Genomic DNA, 23,092 nt, shown 5'->3' with positions numbered 1-23,092 from the left:
GAGAAAAGAATAATCATGAGAAAAGCACTGTTAATATTTTTAAATATTACATTTCATTTAAAAATTTATTGAAAAAAAGAAACAAAACTGAAAAACTTGCTAAACTTAGAATAAAAGTTTCTTCTCAACAGTATATATAAATTCTTAAAGATCCCGATAAAGTTTAACATTTTTCAAAACCTTTAGAAAGTGGGTCATTATATAAAAAGTGATAAATCACTCTCTAGAAAAGAAAATCCCGGTAAAGTAATTATGGTTGTGGCTATCATAAATCCACAGTGATTATACCTGAATTGAGAACGTCTGTCAGCCTTCTCTTTTCCTATGAATTACCTGAACAGTGTTTGACTTTGTTATTTCAAAAGGCACTGTTCTTTAAACTCCATCAACTCCTAAAAAATTATGTCAAAATTTCATTTGGGGAGCATGATTTATTTTCATCTTGTTTTTTCTTTTAACCTCACTTTGTAATTGCCTTTCTTTTTTCTTGACAGGAAAGATAGTCACTCATTTTGTATGACACTATCTACTTTCTTCTTAAAGACATTTTCATGTAGCCCTCGGACTTCATGTTCTAATTTGGAACGATTATTTCTACGCCAGCAGTAAAGGAGTCGTTCTGAGATTTATCTTTCTTTTCCAGGGACACGTTAGTTCCACCTTAAAACTCATATCCTCTTCTTTCTCCGATTTCTTTTTGGATTTGTAACCTGAATTTATGTTTTTTAATTGTTTATAGTTTTTTTTTAAAGGTGCCTGACCAGATAAACTTGCTGAGCCTTTTTTGGTTGGAAAGCACCTAATTTTGCCCGCATGCTTGAATGCTAATGTGGTTTCCCTCATACAATTGTTACTCCATTGTTGTTAAATATTAGATTGTGCTCATGAGAAGTCTAGTGTTTGTTTAATACTTGCTCCTATTTTTTTAAAAGAAAGTTTAGTATCTTTCTCTGAGGAGTTCTGAAAGTGCTCACCAGTCAATACTTATATGTGAGTTGTTTATCTACCTTTCAGAAATTCTTCCAAGTTTTCGTTTGCTAATAATCACTTCCTTTTCACTGTCAGTTCTGTTTCTTTTATTATTAATTGTAAGTAATGTGGTCAGTGCCCCAATTTGAACTAGCGTTTCATATTTGTTCCTTCATTTGGTGCTAACTACTTTAGCAAACACAAATATTGGTAAGACCACCTTCAACCATAAGGAAATAAAACATGCAAACAAATAATCGCAATATAAGGCTTTTAGGGCACATTTCATTAAATGTCTTGTACTGCAATTCTTAAGTGATAGGACATCTGGAGTGAGAAAAATCTCTTCCAGTTGTAATAATCAAGAAAGACTCCATGAGGAAAATAGAGCATTTGCATAGAATAAGCAGGAGCTGAAACAGTAGAAAAGAAAGAATCTAGTCTGGACAGCCAGGAAGGGAGGAAGAGAAAGAGACTGGAGGGTGAGGGGGAGTAGATAAGGAACAGTGCAGTAGGTGTTCTTGGGGCAGAGACTAGACTGACTCAGCTGGAAAGGAAACTCTTGTGTCAGGAATTGACTGGATGTGTAAATTGCGAGGAGAGTCTCACTTACTCACCAAAGGCCTGAGCAGCTGTGATGAAAGGGTCAGCAAGCCAAGCACAGGGGAATCAGGCTGAACTTGGTCTCCGTGCAAAGCCTCTGGGGAATTCAGCAGAGTAAATGAAATTTAATAAAAGTGGACAAGTTTCTAAAGTAACACACATTTATATAACTATATATATATTAAAATTATAGATATGGGTGGGGTGTGAAAGGAGAGATTTTCTTGGGAAAAGAGTGGGTTAGGGATTGAAGCTAGAATGTGGGTGGCATTGAACGTGAGGCTCTAAAGACATTGGACCTGAATCAGTAGGAAACAGATGCCACTGAAGGCTTTTGTGCCTGGGAAAGATGATAGAAAACATGTTTAATGAATCTACATCTGATGGTGGTTTATGGACTATAACAAAGGAAAAAATAACAATTAAAAAATAATTTAAAAAGCCACCAAGTGAATGAGAGCTCTCTTAGGGGCGTCCCTTCGAGGAACTGAAAGTGAATGAAGAAGAAAGGAAGCGGCAACTGCAAAGGTAGGTCAGCAAGATGGGCAGGTCCTGGCACCTGAGAGTAAGGCAGCAGGGGTGGGGGAGGAGGGCATCGGAGGGAGTGCAGTGTACGAAAACTGAGATTTTTAATCCTAGAACTGGAGAATAATGATGGTTCTATTTCTAAAAAAGAAAATTCAAAATATATCATGATGGGGAGGAAATCACAGAGGTTCTGCACATGACAGGTCTACTCAAGTCCTATTTCTGCCTCTGCTATGGAAACTTCACTGAGGCTCTACCATCTCTGGGTCTCATTTTCCCCATCTATAAAATGTGTTTGCAGTATATATTTAAAATGTTCAGATTAAAATTCTATAATTTTACTTAGTTTACACATTAGTGTTGGTGTCCTTTCTTCAGGAACTCTATCCCATATATTCATAAGCAACACATAAGTGCTACTTCATGGGCAATGATGCTAATCTTCTACCTGCACATCTTACCTTAGGAAGGGTTATATTTTTATTTTTTTTAAACATGGTAAGAATCAGAGAATAGTGGAATAATACTATAAATTATTTGAGAACCAAGGAAAGGTTATTTAAAAAAATATATATGTCCTTTGTATTCCCCTTCAAATTCCAGAGCAGGAGATCAAGTCAAAGAATTTTAATGTGGATTTCAGTTCTCTATATAAATCGTCCTGTCATCTTGGCACTGCAGCTGCGTTTCCTCATATTAGCTGGAGAAGATCATGAATAAATTTGCAGCAGACTGCACATGGGATTACGTGTACATGAAATAATTCTTATTGGCAATGGCTTTTACAATTCACTGCACAGAAAATCTAACATGAGGGCACACAATTTCATTTCTCACACTAGAGGGGAAACTGAGAGCCACAAACACAGATGTTGAAGAGTCTCTGCTCCCCTGATCAATATAGCTTCTCTGCAGACCTGTTGTGATCTAACACCAGAAGTGCACAGCAATGTTGGCCATGATCTTTCAGTGAAGTCCCTTGAATCTCAGATAAAATCATGGTACTTCAATCTGGTAATCAAGGTCTGCCACTCTCTGACTCTAATTCAAGCCTCATCCCTAGTTTGGAATGTTGCTGTACAAGAATGATGAACACGTGATGCCTGTGTTGACCACTGTCCCATGCCCACGGAAGGCACCATCACTTGGTTGTGGCATTTTTTTTTTCACACTATGTAGTAACATATCTTCTGAAACCTTCTCAGTACCATGTTCCAGGAAGTGACTTGGACAACTGATCAGAGTGGGCATCAGGTTTAAATACATCTGCTGTTCTTGGTGGCTTCTCTCTCCCCTTACTTTCCAATCCTTGTGGCTAAGACCCCTGAACTTCCATGTCTAGTTCAGGCTTATCCCAGGGTCTGAGGTCAACTTTCCCAGTAGGAATAAATGTTTAGGGAACCTCGGGCTAGTATTTTATTTAATTTAATTTAATTTATTTATTTATTTATTTATTTATTTATTATTTTTTTCAGGCTTATCCCAGGGTCTGAGGTCAACTTTCCCAGTAGGAATAAATGTTTAGGGAACCTCGGGCTAGTATTTTATTTAATTTAATTTTATTTATTTATTTATTTATTTATTATTTTTTTCAGGCTTATCCCAGGGTCTGAGGTCAACTTTCCCAGTAGGAATAAATGTTTAGGGAACCTCGGGCTAGTATTTTATTTAATTTAATTTTATTTATTTATTTATTATTTTTTTCAGGCTTATCCCAGGGTCTGAGGTCAACTTTCCCAGTAGGAATAAATGTTTAGGGAACCTCGGGCTAGTATTTTATTTAATTTAATTTTATTTATTTATTTATTTATTTATTATTTTTTTCAGGCTTATCCCAGGGTCTGAGGTCAACTTTCCCAGTAGGAATAAATGTTTAGGGAACCTCGGGCTAGTATTTAATTTAATTTAATTTTATTTATTTATTATTTTTTTCAGGCTTATCCCAGGGTCTGAGGTCAACTTTCCCAGTAGGAATAAATGTTTAGGGAACCTCGGGCTAGTATTTTATTTAATTTAATTTTATTTATTTATTTATTTATTATTTTTTTCAGGCTTATCCCAGGGTCTGAGGTCAACTTTCCCAGTAGGAATAAATGTTTAGGGAACCTCGGGCTAGTATCTGAGAGGCCCGGAAACAAGCCGTCCTCTTTGCTGGCACCACTCCGATCTTACGTCTTAGTCCTATTCACTGGGCTTTTGACTTATTCTTTGGGACCTTAGTACACGGCACCATATCTGAGTTTATACCTTGGTCACTTGCTGAGGATACATCTTTTCTTTGGGATTTGGGTGTTCCCTTTCTCTTAATAGGCTCTTCAGATGCCAGAGTCCTTTCCCTTTGTGCCAACTGCTTGCACAGCTGCCTACTTCCTGGAATCTTAGTTTTCCTACTCTCGGCTTCTTCCGGGACTCATACTTTTGGCCAACCTTGGACGTGGGCATCACCTCCTGCCAAACTACCTGACACTCCACCTGGCAGTTCAAGTCTCTCTGTGAAAATTGGATAATACTTAACACTTGTGTGGTATTTCTCAATTGGCAAAATTTTCTCTCTTCCCACGGATTATATCACACTGTACCTCACTGAGCCCAATTTTAATACAATTCTACACGAACCTTCATTTCAGTCAAATTGACCGCTGAGTGTGTTTGATGATTTCTCCCTCCTCTGTAGACTTCCTCAGAACATTCTCCCAATCCTAAATATCCTCCCCAGTCCTCCACAAATACTCAGCTCAGAGCTACCCTAAAGCTTCTCAGCTTCCTTGAAATTTGCGTCTTAGATCCAGTACCACAATTAGTTTCATGGCTTAATAATGCCTGGGATTTTGTCTCACAAAATCATAATTTCCCAGGTTTTGGGGGCATACCGAAGGCCAAGTAGTTCAAATCCCACCCTGGTGTGATATATGAGCTTCTCCACAGTCTCCACCAAGTGTATACCCAGTCCATACTTGAGCATGCCAGCGACAAGGAACTTGCTACCTCTTACATCTTTGTAAATATTTAACCATCAAATAATCTACTTCTCAGTTACCTTATACTTACTTTCAGAGCCCTAACTTTACCCACCGTGAAACATACCTAAATATCCAATAACAGCACCACAAAATGATAGTGCCTTAAATGTTTAAGACAAGTCTTACGTGTTCACCAGTCTCTAGACTTAATACTCCAAGACTTCAGTTATTTCTAATATTATAAAGTTTCTAGTTACCTCATAATTCCAGACCTGCCTCATATAACTCTTTTTTTTTTTTTTGTCTTCAGAGAGACTGAATGCAGATCGGTTCCATTTTTCACTGTGTTTTCCACAGTGATCATCCTCCTTGCTTGGGATGAAGGAGATGCATATTGTAGAGTTGTTGATTAAAAATGACTAATGAGGATTTATAAATCATAGGATAGTGTAGTATGTGTTCTCTATGTGCATGTTCTATAGGAAGATTGTTTAAATGAGACTTATGGCTGCACTTAGCCCGCCTGAATCTAGTGCACCAAGACTTTTGAAAAATATTAGTGCATTTATATCAAACATAAGGATGGGCAACTTATCACCCACTTGTTCTTGTCCTTCGTTTATTTACAACTGTTTTATGGGTGCTTAATCCATGTCTGGAACTATTCTAGATGCTGTGGATACAGGGATGAACAAGGCAGGTAAGTTCCCTACAATCCCGAGGCCACAAACAGGAGAAAACACGTGGTCTGGATGGTAGCAGGTTACCTGTGCCTGACATATGTCCTTCCAGAGTTCCTGTTAAGATATACAGACACACAGAAATGCAAAATAGATAGGCCACATATGATAGATAAAGTATGAGTGAGAAAGCAGAGGTCAGTCAAGGCCGAATTTCCACTGACTGTACTTCTGGTGAGTGAAGATGGATTAAGAATCACATGATTGATGAATGTGACCAACGTTCTGGCCTTTGAACAAAACAGAACACATAACCTGGATAAATTTTTTGGTTTTTCTATGAACTATAATGGTAAATAATATTATTTTATAATAAGAAGATATTGAGCCCTAGTTATATAGAAATAAACCTGAGTTTTAAATGTTTCACTTATGAAATGTCTCACATAAAACTCAGTATAGCTGATGTTATGGAGGCATGTTCAACAGCAGAAACCAATATTCTGTGGTCTGGTTTATTTTTTTAACAATAAAAACTACTACAACTATACTACTTATAAAACATTATACTAACAAATGTAACCTATCAGGTTCCCAATTTAGCCATTAATAGTTTGGCTTAATAGAATAATACTAAAGGAGGCAAAATCGAAGACATTCAGGTAAGAAAGGCAAAAACGATCTTGCTGTTTCTCTGGGTCTTCAAAGTAGCCTCATTGGGAGGTAGGTTAATTTGGAAGGTTATCCACTTCCGTGTCCACGTTGTGTGGATAGAGAATGATTCTCATGGTTGGTGTTGAGATATTTCTTGTTGCCAGTGGGGAACAGGCCTGGGCCAGGACAGAGGGCTCACGTAGAGGATTCCTGGGGAGCTTCGTCCTTACCTTTCAGAAGAGGGGAAGCACGGGCTGTAGTCTTCTCAGGAGGTGACTAGAGTGATGTTATAGTCTAATGGTCTGTGCTTCCCTCGTTGGGGCCACCTGCCTCTTTGGTCAGATTCAACTCGGCCCCTCTTGGTGCCTTGGTCATTGGCTTTTTTTAATTTTTTTTTATTTATGCGCGGGCCTCTCACTGTTGTGGTCTCTCCCGTTGCGGAGCACAGGCTCCGGGCGCGCAGGCTCAGCGGCCATGGCTCATGGGCCCAGCCGCTCCGCGGCATGTGGGATCCTCCCAGACCGGGGCACGAACCCATGTCCCCTGCATCAGCAGGCGGACTCCCAGCCACTGCGCCACCAAGGAAGCCCTGGTCATTGGCTTTTGCATGCTGAGTCAACTATTCCCAGTTATAGTTCCTCCTTCTGGGACAGCCCCCGCTCCTGGGCCAATTCTCGAGCGCGCTCAGACAGCTTCCTTTGACAATGTCTTCTTTCTTGTCGGCACTTTCCCTCAAGGCTTTTCCCTCCCCCATGTCTGGGACCACCTGCTGGCCTCTCCTTGATAGTTTCACCAGGCCTGCTTTTCCCCACAGAGCTTGTTGTTGTAAAGGAATGTCCTCTTCTAGAGAAAAGAGTCGACCCAAGGGGAGATTTTGAAAACCGGTGGACCTGGTTTCTTGGTTGCCAAGAGACTAGCTCCTCTACTACAAGTTAGCAAATAGGAACCTGGAAGGCTTCCTCCTGCAAAGGGTGGCTGGTTCTCCACCAGGAAGAATGAAGAACGGTCCCTGCTCCCTCATGCCTTCCTGTGTCCCAGAGGACTTTCATGTGAAGAAGAGAAATTTGTCAATGATGTTTGTTCCTAAAAACAAACTGTTTAAATATGAATGCAAACCACTTTTTGTACAATTTTAATATAAACAGTCTTTTCCAGGAATGCTACTATACGTCAACTGAGGGAGGGTTTCTTTCCCCCAAACTTTCCCAGGAATTATTCATCATTTTAGAAAATCCCATGATGCTGTCCGTGGCATTTACATCACCACCAGGAAACATCTAAATCAGTCTGCATTTCTATCTACCACAGTCATGGAGTGTCTACACATAGGGGAACGGATCTGACTAATATTTTTTACAGTAGTGTGCCTGAGTTGAGCCTTAGGTATTTGAATCTTCAGTTGGATTAGTTTAATCTTTTGCTCTTCTCTGGGCAAAAGATTGTTTTTATTTTTTTAATGGTAATCTCTATCCTTGAGCTTCTATGATGTCCAGGCATCAAACTATATTCCATATATTATCTCATTTAATCCCCACCCTACAGTAAACCCAGTGGTAGGTAGCTTCATCTTCATTTTAGTGAAGAGTTCATTGAGCCTGTACCTTAAATGGGGATTAGTGGTCAAGACTAAAGCCAAGTTCTTCTGACTCAAAGGCCCTGTCTTTCTACCACACAAACTCCTCCCTTTTCAAGGTGTAGCATCTCGATCCAAACAGATGTCTGCTTGGCAAAATTTCTTGCAGAAGCACACAGTGAAATGACATATTTTGAGCACCATGAGAGCAACATTTGGAAGCAGAATCCATGACAGCACTGTAGCAACCCCCCTGAGAAAGTCCTCTGCTTAGTGATGACGCTGTCACGTGACTACATGCATCTCAAGTGACATTTCCCACCTCATCGAATGGTCACAAGGCCACAGTTGGGCCAGGCCAGAGGGGATCTCTGTGGAAAGTCTCATAGGAGCCAAAAGACTCACCTCCTTTATTTAGGAGGAATTTAATTAGTTAAATTCTTCTCCTCAAAATAAGAGGTGCTTATTATTTGAGGAAGAAAAATTAGAATCGTATCATTATAATTAGCGGTTCAGAGAACTCCAAACCTCTCATTAGGATCACAAAAAATTTCCCATTTAAATATTCTGTTTCATCTTTATTTTTTCCAGGATGGTAAAAGGATTCACAAAGTAAAGCTTTAGTACATTTTGATAGTATTAATATTGAGAAGTGGAAAAATTAGACCAGAAACCTTCCACTTCTCCAAAAGCCGATATGAAGTGACAGGAAAGAACAGGAAGTTGTAACCTGCACTTTCGCCAACGCAGAGCATGGGTTTCATTCAGCCACAAATCCCACTCTGTATGCAAATGGAATGTTTGCAAAAGTTTGTGCCAAATTTATCTTTTTTTTTTTTAAACATTTTCTTTACCCTTTTTGGCTATCAGTTTTTAAAAAAGAATATTTTCATCATCAATGATTTAAAATCTATGCTTGTATTTGATTCATAACCTTATTCTGGCATTGCCATGTGTTGGGTATTCAGATGACTAACTAGTTTGCAAAACTATTAGATCATTTATACAAATTTGATTTTAATTCAGTACTGGTTAATGGGCCATAAAAATAAAGGGTGAGCCAACAACAAAATGAATACGGTTTATTGCCTGAAAGAATGCCTGGGGACTGCAGTTGCTTGATAAGTTAATAATAGCAAAGCATTAACTTCCCCCAAGCCTTTGTCATCTGTGAAAGTGAGATCATGTAATACCCGTTTATAAAAGCACACTTTAAATATATAATTTAAAGAGAAAAAATATAGAATGCAGGGAAATTGGGTGATTTCCTGCTTGAACAATGAATCTGAAGTTCAGGTGTGCATCTATCACATGCAGAACACTCCTCTCACCAGCATACTGCTGGGGCATTCACTCCATTTCCATCTTATAGAAAAATACTGGCTGGAGATGGATTTTTGGTCAGACGTATTGGCCATAAAATATAAGAAAGGACAATAAGAGCTTTTCCATGTTTTAAGGACACTATATGCACACTTGCAATGAAACTAGTTTAATTTTCTGTTTTACATCAACAGGATTTTCCCGAGTATGCCCGCAAAATGTAGCTCAATGTGATCGACTCAAAATTCCTACTGAACTGACCTCGGTGTTTCTGGTGGAGACCAAACTACTGGGGGGGATGAGGGTGCCTCCTCTTCCTCTAAAATAGATAAAACGAAAAGTTTTGTTTTGAGAAGCAGAACATTTTAGAATAAGTGGAGAAACAAAATAAATGATACTACTGTTTCAATTTTCCTAGCAACATTATTTAAGTAGCATTTGATAGAGACCAGAGGCAAAGAATACTGTGGCTAAATGTGAAATTTGGAAATTAGGAACTGAGGGGGTGGGTCCTGGAAGGGGAAATTTCTACAACATCAGCCATGATTTGAAGCAGGAGGTACATCCCAGGAGGCAGAGCTGGGCTAAGCAAGAAATGCAAAGGCAGTGTCAATTATCTCCTTGGGAGAGGAGAAGAAAGGGTGAATGAAAAAGAACATAGAAAAATCTATAAGAGGAGTCAGTTGGTTGTACCAACAACATAGGTAGAAATGGACATGGCAGGCTAGCCGGTAGTTTGATTTCAGCATCAGCTTTGGTAATAAACATACTTCATTAACATATGTGTCCACTCACCGTCCATTGAAACCAGAGAGTTGAAAAGATCTTTAAGAATGTGTTTGCTGAAAACTGTTTACACTGTGTTGAAAATGCCCTCCAGTTGGGGCAAATCAAATTAGAGTACGGAACACAACTTCTGACCTCCTTGAAAAGTTTTCATTGTCCTTTCTTTGCTAAAATAAAAGTATTATATGCCAAGAATGGAAAGTCTAAATAGTTCGGTTTCTAAGTTTATTTAAAAGTTGTTTCTATAGAGGCTAGCCTCTATTTGAACTTCCTAGGCACAGATTTGCTGCTCTAGATAAAATTGAACGGCCTGCACTCATTTTTTTTCTGAAACTGATGTAGATTTTTAAAGTGGAAAGAAGAATATGAGGGATCCATCAGGTACCGAAGCAACTGCTGTTTTTGAGATGGAAATTAAGATGCAGGTCAAAACTTTGAAAAGAAAGGTCATACAGAAATGGACAGGAAGAGCAACCAGATGCCAGGTATTCTTCTTAAAATATTCTTAGAAAATTGCCCTTAAATTGGGTTCAGGTAGAAAAAATGAAGACACGTGAGTCAGTACTGATATTTCATCTATGTGAGACTATGATATTTCAGAAGTTTTAACATTTCATACCAACACGAATAAGTGAAACCGTTTAGATAAACATAATTTATTTTATTTTATTTTATTTTATTTTACGTGGCTGGGCCACAGTTCCAATATATTTGGTGGAACATTATTTTGGATGTTTCTGTGGTGTTTTTAGGATGAGATTAACATTTAACATTGTACTTTTAAAAATACATTTTAAATTAATTAATTTATTTTTTAAATTTAATAATTTTGGCTGTGTTGGGTCTTGTTGCTGCACGTGGACTTTCTCTAGTTGCGGCGAGCGGGGGCTACTCTTTGTTGTGGTGCTCGGGCTTCTCATTGCAGTGGCTTCTCTTGTTGCAGAGCATGGGCTCTAGGTGCATGCAGGCTTCAGTAGTTGCAGAATGTGGGCTCAGTAGTTGTGGTTCTGGGCTCACGAACACGGGCTTAGTTGCTCCATGGCATGTGGGATCTTTCCGAACCAGGGCTTGAACCCGTGTCCCCTGCATTGGCAGGCAGATTCTTAACCACTGTGCCACCAGGGAAGTCCCAAGCTAAACATAATCTTTGATAAAAAATGATTGAATGGAATGCAGCTAAGCTGCCTGTCCTCAGGAACCGTACTTTCTACAACTCTGCCTGAGCTCCAGTGAGGGAGGCCTGGGGCTGTCCTGTTTTGCTGACTTTCACAAAAAAAATAGCCATGTGGCTGACAGAGTCGTAGTGCTTTGGCTGGCTGAGTGTCAGGCCTGAGTCTCTGAGGTGGGAGAGCCGAGTTCAGGATACTGGACCACCAGAGACCTCCCAGCCTCGTGTAATATCAATCAGGTAGAGCTCTCCCAGAGATCTCCATCTCAATGTTAAGACCCAGCTCCACTCAATGACCAGCAAGCTACAGTGCTGGACACCCTATGCCAAACAACTAGCAAAGCAGGAACACAACCCCACCCATTAGCAGAGAGACTGCCTAAAATCATAATAAGTTCACAGACACCCCAAAATACACAACTGGATGTGGTCCTGCCCACCAGAAAGACAAGACCCAGCCTCATCCACCAGAACACAGGCACCAGGCCCCTCCACCAGGAAGTCTACACAACCCACTGAACCAACTTTATCCACTGGGGGCAAACGCCAAAAATAATGGTAACTACAAACCAGCAGCCTGAGACAAGGAGACCCCAAACACAGTTAAGTTAAGCAAAATGAGAAGACAGAGAACTACACAGCAGATGAAGGAGAAATGTAAAAGCCTACCAGACCAAACAAATGCAAAAGAAATAGGCAGTCTACCTGAAAAAGAATTCAGAGTAATGATAGAAACGATGATCCAAAATCTTGGAAATAGAATGGAGAAAATACAAGAAACATTTAACAAAGAACTAGAAGAAGTAAAGAGCAAACAAACAATGATGAACAACACAATAAATGAAATTTAAAATTCTCTAGAAGGAACCAATAGCAGAATAACTGAGGCAGAAGAACGGATAAGTGACCTGGATGCTAAAATAGTGCAAATAACTACCACAGAGCAGAATAAAGAAAAAGAATGAAAAGAATTGAGGACAGTCTCAGAGACCTCTGGGATAACATTAATAGCACCAACATTTGAATTATAGGGGTCCCAGAAGAAGAAGAGAAAAAGAAAGGAACTGAGAAAATATTTGAAGAGATTATAGTTGAAAACTTCCCTAATATAGGAAAGGAAAGAGTCAATCAAGCCCATGAAGTACAGAGAGTCCCATAGAGGATAAATCCAAGGAGAAACATGCCAAGACACATATTAATCAAATTATCAAAAATTAAATACAAAGAAAAAATATTAAAAGCAGCAAGGGAAAACCAACAAATAACATACAAGGCAATCCCCATAAAGTTAACAGCTGATCTTTCAGCAGAAACTCTGAAAGCCAGAAAGGACTGGCAGGACATATTTAAAGTGATGAAAGGGAAAAAACTACAACCAAAATTACTCTACCCAGCAAGGATCTCATTCACATTCAACGGTGAAATTAAAACCTTTACAGACAAGAAAAGCTAAGAGAATTCAGCACTACCAAACCAGTTTTACAACAAACGCTAAAGGAACTTCTCTAGGCAGGAAGTACAAGAGAAAGAAAAGACCTACAAAAACAAACCCAAAACAATTAAGAAAATGGTAATAGGAATATACATATCGATAATTATCTTAAACGTAAATGGATGAAATGTTCCAACCAAAAGACATTGGCTGGCTGGCTGAATGGATACAAAAACAAGACCTGTATATATGCTGTCTACAAGAGACCCACTTCAAACCTAGGGACACATACAGACTGAAAATGAGGGGATGGAAAAAGATATTCCAAGCAAATGGAAATCAAAAGAAAGCTGGAGTAGCAATTCTCATATCAGACAAAATAGACTTTAAAATAAAGACTATTACAAGAGACAAAGAAGCACACTACATAATGATCAAGGGATCAATCCAAGAAGAAGATATAACAATTGTAAATATTTATGCACCCAACATAGGAGCACCTCAATACATAAGGCAAATGCTAACAGCCATAAAAGGGGAAATCGACAGTAACACAGTCATAGTAGGGAACTTTAACACCCCACTTTCACCAATGGACAGATCATCCAAAATGAAAATAGATAAGGAAACACAAGCTTTAAATGGTACATTAATCAAGATGGACTTAATTGATATTTATAGGACATTCCATGCAAAAACAACAGAATACACTTTCTTCTCAAGTGCTCATGGAACATTCTCCAGGATAGATCATATCTTGGGTCACAAATCAAGCCTCGGTAAATTTAAGAAAATTGAAATCGTATCAAGTATCTTTTCCAATCACAACACTATGAGACTAGATATCAATTACAGGGAAAAATCTGGAAAAAATACAAATACATGGAGGCTAAACAATACACTACTGAAAAACCAAGAGATCACTGAAGAAATCAAAGAGGAAATCAAAAAATATCTAGAAACAAATGACAATGAAAACAAGATGACCCAAAACCTATGGGATGCAGCAAAAGCAGTTCTAAGCGGGAAGTTTATAGCTATACAAGCCTACCTCAAGACACAAGAAAAATCTCACATAAACAACCTAAACTTACACCTAAAGCAATTAGAGAAAGAATAACAAAAAAACCTCAAAGTTAGCAGAAGGAAATAAATCATAAAGATCACATTAGAAATAAATTTAAAAAATGAAGGAAACAATAGCAAAGATCAATAAAACTAAAAGCTGGTTCTTTGAGAAGATAAACAAAATTGATAAACCATTAGCCAGACTCATCAAGAAAAATGGGAAAATAAATCAACAGAATTAAAAATGAAAAGGAAGAGAGATTGGGTCAAGATGGCAGAGTAGAAGGACGTGCCCTCACTCCCTCTTTCAAGAACACCAGAATCATAACTAACGGCTGAGCAGTCATTGACAGGAAGACACTGGAACTCACCAAAAAGGATACCCCACATCCAGAGACAAAGGAGAAGCCACAATGAGATGGTAGAAGGGGCGTAATCACAATAAAATCAAATTCCATAACTGCTGGGTGGGTGACTCAGAAACTGGAGAACACTTATACCACAGAAGTCCACCCACTGGAGTGAAGGTTCTGAGCCCCATGCCAGGCTTCCGAACCTGGAGGTCCAGCAATGGGAGGAGGAATTCCTAGAGAATCAGACTTTGAAGGCTAGTGGGAATTGATTGCAGGACTTCAACAGGACTGGGGGAAACAGAGATTCCACTCTTGGAGGGCACACACCAAGTAGTGTGAGCATTGGGATCAAGGGGAAGGAGTGGTGATGCCATAGGATACTGAACCAGACCTACCTGCTAGTGTTGGAGGGTCTCCTGCAGAGGCAGGGAGTGGCTGTGCCTTACCATGAGGACAGGATACTGGCAGAAGAAGTTCTGGGAAGTACTCCTTGGCGTGAGCTTTCCCAGATTCCACCTTTAGCCCCACCAAAGAGCCCGGGTAGGCTCCAGTGTTGGGCCGCCTCAGGCCAAACAACCAACAGGGAGGGAACCCAGCCCCACCCATCAGCAGACAAGTGGATTAAAGTTTTATTGAGCTCTGCCCATCAGAGCAACAGCCAGCTCTACCCAACACCAGTCCCTCCCATCAGGAAACTTCCACAAGCCTCTTAGATAGCCTCATCCACCAGAGGGCAGACAGCAGAAGCAAGAAGAACTACAATCCTGCAGCCTGTGGAACAAAAACCACATTCACAGAAAAACAGACAAGATGAAAAGGCAGAAGGCTATGTACCAGATGAAGGAACAAGATAAAACCCCAGAAAAACAACTAAATGAAGTGGAGATAGGCAACCTTCCAGAAAAAGAATTCAGAATAATGATAGTGAAGATGATCCAGGACCTCGGAAAAAGAATGGAGGCAAAGATCGAGAAGATGCAAGAAATGTTTAACCAAGATCGAGAAGAATTAAAGAACAAACAGAGAAGAACAATACAATAACTGAAATGAAAAATACACTAGAAGGAATCAATAGCAGAATACCTGAAGCAGAAGAACAGATAAGTGACCTGGAAGACAGAAGGGTGGAATTCACTGCTGCGGAACAGAATAAAGAAAAAAGAATGAAAAGAAATGAAGACAGCCTAAGAGATGTATGGGACAACATTAAACAAAACAACATTCACATTACAGGGGTCCCAGAAGGAGAAAAGAGAGAGAAAGGACCTGAGGAAATATTTGAAGAGATTACAGTCGAAAACTTCCCTAACATGGGAAAGGAAATAGCCACCCAAGTCCAGGAAGTGCAGCAAGTCCCATACAGGATAAACCCAAGGAGAAACATGCTGAGACACATAGTAATCAAATTGGCAAAAATTAAAGACAAAAAAAATTATTGAAAGCAGCAAGGGAAAAATGACAAATAACATACAAGGGAATGCCCATAAGGTTAACAGCTGATTTCTCAGCAGAAACTCTACAAGCCAGAAGGGAGTGGCATAACATACTTTAAGTGATGAAAGGGAAGAACCTACAACCAAGATTACTCTACCCGGCAAGGATCTCATTCAGATTTGACAGAGAAAACAAAAGCTTTACAGACAAGCAAAAGCTAAGATAATTCAGCACCACCAAACCAGCTCTACAACAAATGCTAAAGGAACTTCTCTAGGTGGGAAACACAAGAGAAGAAAAGGGCCTACAAAAACAAACCCAAAACAATTAAGAAAATGATAATAGGAACATACACATTGATAATTACCTTAAATGTAAATGGATTAAATGCTCCAACCAAAAGACACTGATTGGCTGAATGGATACAAAAACAAGACCTGTATATATGCTGTCTACAAGAGACCCACTTCAGACCTAGGGACACACAGAGACTGAAAGTGAAGGGATGGAAACAGATATTCCATGCAAATGGAAATCAAAAGAAAGCTGGAGTAGCAATTCTCATATCAGACAAAGTAGACTTTAAAATAAAGACTATTATAAGAGACAAAGAAGCACACTACATAATGATCAAGGGATCAATCTAAGAAGAAGATATAACAATTATAAATATATATGCACCCAACATAGGAGCACCTCAATACATAAGGCAACTGCTAACAGCTATAAAACAGGAAATCAACTGTAACACAGTAATAGTGGGGGACTTGAACACCTCACTTACACCAATGGACACATCATCCAAACAGAAAATTACTAAGGAAACACAAGCTTAAAATGACACAATACACCAGATAGATTTAATTGATATTTATAGGACATTCCATCCAAAAACAGCAGATTACACTATCTTCTCAGGTGTGCATGGAACATTCTCTAGGAAAGATCACATCTTGGGTCACAAATCAAGCCTCAGTAAATTTAAGAAAATTGAAATCATATGAAGCATCTTTTCTGATCACAATGCTATGAGATTAGAAATCAATTACATGGAAAAAACATAAGAAACACAAACACATGGAGGCTAAACAATACGTCACTAAATAACCAAGCGATCACTGAAGAAATCAAAGAGGAAATCAAAAAATACCTAGAGACAAATGACAATGAAAACACGATGATCCAAAACCTATGGGATGCAGCAAAAGCAGTTCTAAGAGGGAAGTTTATAGCTGTACAAGCCTACCTCAAGAAACAAGGCAAATCTCAAATAGACAATCTAACCTTACACCTGAAAGAACTAGAGAAAGAAGAATAAACAAAACCCAAAGTTAGCAGAAGGAAAGAAATCATAAAGATCAGAGCAGCAATAAATGAAATAGAAACAAAGAAAACAATAGCAAAGATCAATAAAACTAAAAACTGGTTCGTTGAGGAGATAAAGAAAATTGATAACCCTTTAGGCAGACTCATTATCAAAAAGGGGGAGAGGACTCAAATCAATAAAATTAGAAATGAAAAAGGGGAAGTTACAAGAGACACCACAGAAATACAAAGCATCCTAAGAGACTATTACAAGAAACTCGATGCCAATAAAATGGACAACCTGGAAGAAATAGACAAATTCTTCGAAAGGTATAACCTTCCAAGACTGAACCAGGAAGAAATAGAAAATATGAACAGACCAATCACAAGTAATGAAATTGAAACTGTGACTAAAAATCTTCCAACAAACAAAAGTCCAGGACCAGATGGCTTCACAGGTGAATTCTATCAAACATTTAGAGAAAAGCTAATACCCATCCTTCTCAAACTGTTCCAAAAAATTGCAGAGGAAGGAAAACTCTCAAACTCATTCCATGAGGCCACCATCACCCTGATACCAAAACCAGACAAAGATAACACAAAAAAAGCAAATTACAGACCAATATCACTGATGAATATAGATGCAAAAATCCTCATAAAATAATAGCAAACAGAATCCAACAACACATTAAAAGGATCATACACCATGATCAAGTGAGATTTATCCCAGAGATGCAAGGATTCTTCAATATATGTAACTCAATCAATGTGATACACCATATTAACAAATTGAAGAATAAAAACCATATGACCATCTCAATAGATGCAGAAAAAGCTTTTGACAAAATTCAACACCCATTTATGATAAAAACTCTCCAGGAAGTGGGCACAGAGAAAACCTACTTCAACATAATAAAGGCCATATATGACAAACCCACAGCAAACATCATTCTCAGTGGTGAAAAACTGAAAGCATTTCCTCTAAGATCAGGAACAAGACAAGGATGTCCACTCTCACCACTAGTATTCAACATAGTTTTGGAAGTCCGAGCTATGGCAATCAGAGAAGAAAAAGAAATAAAAGGAATACAAATTGGAAAATAAGAAGTAAAACTGTCACTGATTGCAGATGACATGATACTATACACAGAGAATCCTAAAGATGTCACCAGAAAACTACTAGAGCTAATCAATGAATTAGGTAAAGTTGCAGGATCCAAAATTAATGCACAGAAATCTCTTGCATTCCTATACACTAATGATGAAAAATCTGAAAGAGAAATTAAGGAAACACTCCCATTTACCATTGCAACAAAAAGAATAAAATACCTAGGAATAAACCTACCTAGGGAGACGAAAGACCTGTATGCCGAAAACTACAAGACACTGATGAAAGATATTAAAGCTGATACCAAAAGATGGAGAGATATACCATGTTCTTCGATTGGAAGAATCAATATTGTGAAAATGACTATACTACCCAAAGCAATCTACAGATTCAATGCAATCCCTACCAAATTACCAATGATATTTTTTACAGAACTAGAACAAAAATCTTAAAATTTGTATGGAGACACAAAAGACCCTGAATAGCCAAAGCAGTCTTGAGGGAAAAAAACGGAGCTGGAGGAATCAGACTCCCTGACTTCAGACTATACTACAAAGCTACAGTAATCAAGACAATATGGTACTGGCACAGAAACAGAAATATAGATCAATGGAACAGGATAGAAAGCCCAGAGATAAACCCACACACCTATGGTTAACTAATCTATGACAAAGAAGGCAAGGATATCCAATGGAGAAAAGACAGCCTCTTCAGTAAGTGGTGCTGGGAAAACTGGACAGCTACATGTAAAAGAATGAAATTAGAACACTCCCTAACACCGTACACAAAAATAAACTCAAAATGGATTTGAGACCTAAATGTAAGACCTGACACTATAAAACTCTTAGAGGAAAACATAGGAAGAACACTCTTTGACATAAATCACAGCAAGATATTTTTTGATCCACTCCTAGAGTAATGGAAATAAAAACAAAAATAAACAAATGGGACCTAATGAAACTTCAAAGCTCTTGCACAGCAAAGGAAACCATAAACAAGATGAAAAGACAACCCTCAGAATGGGAGAAAATATTTGCAAACGAATCAACGGACAAAGGATTAATCTCCAAAATATATAAACAGCTCATGCAGCTCAATATTAAAAAAACAAACAACCCAATCCAAAAATGGGCTGAAGACCTAAACAGACATTTCCCCAAAGAAGACAAACAGATGGCCAAGAAGCACATGAAAGGATGCTCAACATCACTAATCATTAGAGAAATGCAAATCAAAAGTACAATGAGGTATCACCTCACACCAGTCAGTATCGCCATCATCAAAAAATCTACAAACAGGGACTTCCCTGGTGGTGCAGTGGTTGAGAATTCGCCTGCCAGTGCAGGGGATGTGGGGTTCGATCCCTGGTCTGGGAGGATCCCACATGCCGCGGAGTAGCTGAGCCCGTGTGCCACGACTGCTGAGGCCCGCGCCCTTGGAGCCCGTGCTCTGCAACGGGGGAAGCCACCGCAATGAGAAGCCTTCGTACAGCAACAAAGACCCAATGCAGCCAAAACCAAATAAATTAAAAAAAAAATCTACAAACAATAAATGCTGGAGAGGGTGTGGAGAAAAGGGAACCCTCTTGCACAGTTGGTGGGAATGTAAACTGATACAGCCACTATAGAGAACAGTATGGAGGTTCCTTAAAAATCTAAAAATAGAACTACCATATGATCCAGCAATCCCACTACTGGGCATATACCCTGAGAAAGCCATAATTCAAAAAGAGTCATGTACCACAATGCTCATTGCAGCTCTATTTACAATAGCCAGGACACAGAAGCAACCTAAGTGTCCATCAACAGATGAATGGATAAAGAAGATGTGGCACATTTATACAATAGAATATTACTCAGCCATAAAAAGAAACAAAATTGAGTTATTTGTAGTGAGGTGGATGGACCTAGAGTCTGTCATACAGAGTGAAGTAAGTCAGAAAGAGAAAAGCAAATACCGTATGCTAACACATATATATGGAATATAAAAAAAAAGGTTCTGCTGAACCTAGGGGCAGGACAGGAGTAAAGACGCAGACGTAGAGAATGGACTTGAGGACACGGGGAGGGGGAAGGGTAAGCTGGGACGAAGTGAGAGAGTGGCATGGACATATATACACTCCCAAATGTAAAATAGATAGCTAGTGGGAAGCAGTCGCATAGCACAGGGAGATCAGCTCGGTGCTTTGTGACCACCTCGAGGGGTGGGAGGGAACCACAAGAGGGAGGAGATATGGGGATATATGTATACATATAGCTGATTCACTTTGTTATACAGCAGAAAGTAAAACAGCATTGCAAAGCAATTCTACTCCAATAAAGATGTTAAAAAAGAAATGACTGAATGACTTGGCTGTAGGAATGTTATCCTCCTCAGCCCCCTTTTTTCAGAAGGAAGGAACTTGGTGGTTTGGGAAGCAACCTGTCTTGTCAAGAACCTGATTTGCTGGTGGTTGAGCTGGGATTGGAGAGTGAAGCCCAGGCTGCCCAGTGTTCCTGGGCCTCAGTCCTGATGCCGACACATGAGAGCAGCTTGGTCACAGTTCCCGGCAAGGCCCTCAAATTCCCCAAGCATCTGTTTCCTCATGTGCAAAACAGGGATTTACAATAATCCTTCATGTGGTTATTGTATCCAGTTGGTAATGCATGTGGCGGCACTTTCTAAACCTCTATAAATGCTATACCAATTACGTTATTATTCTTCCCATGATGTTACACGGTGTTCTCTGTGTACCTGATGAGAAAGCTGAGGCCTAGCGTTACAAATTCACAGGAGGTGATTCCAGAATTGGGTCTCAATTCCATTCCAGCGTATATGCTTTTCATTCTGCTGAAATTTTACTTCAGAATCACATTCTTGTCCTTCTGAGAAGTAGGATCAGTTCCTTTTCCTTCTGTTTTGATGTTTCATTTCTCCTAAACCTGCAACCCCACGGTGCATCCTTACTGAGTTCTATAGCATGTCTTTCACTAATAGAAGTAAACCCTAAAAAAAAGTTTCTACCAAGTCCTATATTTGAATATTGTTTCTGTACGTGTCAGCTTCCTCTTCATGAAAATCCTATCAAAGCTTGGCTGTGACACATGACAAAGACCCAGAGACTGTGCAAGGCAATTTTACACAGCATCTAGTGGAGCCCACCGAGAGGCAGGTGTGCAAAGGTTTAGCAATGCTCATCATGGTTGTAACGGCCATAAAGATGGTCTCTCATCTATAGATCATAATCTAGTCCATGAAATGTCACAATATAAGGAAAAATCTTATTAATACCTAAAGAGCTATATCATAATGGAAGCAGTTCGAAGTTTCAGAAATCTTAGATGTCACATGTCACCTAGCATGGTTAATTGGATGGAAGCCCCAAAACACGCCTTTATTCTGCACCCCAGATACTCCGAAAGAAATAACAAGTATCACAGTGCATGCAGTATAGTATATCAAATATCCCTCAAATATATTTGTCTTCCTAAAATAGATTTGCCTGTCTTTTATGCCTTCATTTTAGTTACTAATAAACATCTGGAGAAAGATGGATCTCAAGTCAGGGGCATGTTGAACTTTGGAGCTCCGTGGCAGCCTCAGACAATTAAACAGCAGATGGCATCCTGATGTTGTAAATCTGGGTTGGTCCCCAAAGCTCGCGTTCCTTCAGCATTTCAGTATCACAGTTGCGATGATCCGAGAGTAACTGGCGACTGCATCTGGTACATTTGAAACACGTGCCTAGTAACCCTAACAAAAAATGTTAAATTGCTTGGGTCTAGCTTGACATGTTTTTGGGGAACGCACAATCACCAGATTCTTTTCTAAATACTCACAGACAATCCACTGAAAAGAGATAATTGTATATTTTGGCCACAATTCACAAAAGTCTATAGTTTCTGGAAATTCCAGAAGATTTGTACTATTTGCCATTCTCCAGCCAAAAAAAAAAAAGAAAAAAAAACCTCATAGCATCCATATATTTTTTTAAAATTATAAAATTTTTCTGAGATTACACATGTTTATTGAACCCATTCAGATGTAATGCTCATGTACAGAGAGATTTGAGTATGTTGAAACTGACTGGTTTTGTTTAAATATTCTTTGCAGCTGACTTGCCTTTTGTTTTTTCCTCATCAGAGCTGCCCTACCCTTTGCACTCTGGGACCGTCCTCAGAGTTGAAGGCACCAAAGCCATATGGGAATCACACAGTTCAGCTTTTGGTCAACATGACATCATATTTCCCAAAGGCCCATGCCTTCTTTGTTCTTGTTGCTTCAAACAAACAAACAAAGAAAAAAAAACCTGTATTTTTTTCTAGCATTTCTCATGAACTTCGTTTGTCATGGGTTTGAGCCTTTCCTGACATTGTTCTTACAGGTTCGTTTCATGCTTTCCTCATGTGTCCATTTAATTTCACCTGTGTACATCCCACTTACAGAGGATAAACATGCTTTGAGTGATTCATCAGAAGCTGAGTCACAGATGAGTAAAATCAAGTGAACATAAGAAGGGAAAATTCTTACGGGATAGGCATAACTTTCCAGACTCCATTTCCAAATGTTTGCCGTTTCCTCCTTCTTTCCGGAGTGATTCCTCAGGCGATGCTTGAGGAATCACTGGAAAAGTCTGTCACAGGAAGTCCCCAGTGTCCCCTGAAACACCTCCCCAACATCAGTAGCTGTTGGAGTGTTTGCTTTAAAAAACTCCCAGTGTGGGGACTTCCCTGGTAGCGCAGTGGTTGAGAGTCCGCCTGCCGATGCAGGGGACACGGGTTCATGCCCTGGTCCGCGAGGATCCCACATGCTGCGGAGAGGCTGGCCCCGTGAGCCGTGGCCGCTGAGCCTGCGCGTCCGGAGCCTGTGCTCTGCGATGGGAGAGGCCACAACAGTGAGAGGCCTGCGTACCGGAAAAAAAAAAAAAAACTCCCAGTGCTGCCCAGGAGAAGCTATATGAGCTGGGCCTTCATTCATATATTCATTCATTCACACATTTAACAAAGATTTTTTTTTTTACATCTTTATTGGAGTATAATTGCTTTACAATGGTGTGTTAGTTTCTGCTTTATGACAAAGTGAATCAGCTATACATATACATATATCCCCATATCTACTCCCTCTTGTGTCTTCGTCCCACCCTCCTTATCCCACCCCTCTAGGTGGTCA

The 23,092-nt window shown here is 39.3% G+C and overlaps 1 long non-coding RNA gene across 1 annotated transcript in view; it reads right to left on the bottom strand.

The window, feature by feature from the left end:
- LOC132508914 (uncharacterized) overlaps nt 1–23,092 on the bottom strand; it is a 235,701-nt gene that overhangs the window by 24,934 nt on the left and 187,675 nt on the right. The window contains exons 4-5 of the long non-coding RNA XR_009536818.1: nt 9,552–9,609; nt 1,587–1,669 (exon numbers count right to left, since the gene is read on the bottom strand). This is a non-coding gene — a long non-coding RNA (uncharacterized LOC132508914). The remainder of the gene's footprint in view (nt 1–1,586; nt 1,670–9,551; nt 9,610–23,092) is intronic.

The sequence above is a fragment of the Lagenorhynchus albirostris genome, chromosome 18 (assembly GCF_949774975.1).
Source record: "Lagenorhynchus albirostris chromosome 18, mLagAlb1.1, whole genome shotgun sequence".
Taxonomy (NCBI): domain Eukaryota; kingdom Metazoa; phylum Chordata; class Mammalia; order Artiodactyla; family Delphinidae; genus Lagenorhynchus; species Lagenorhynchus albirostris.
Note: the sequence above shows the minus strand (reverse complement) of the source record. Positions and strands in the feature narration are given on the sequence as shown.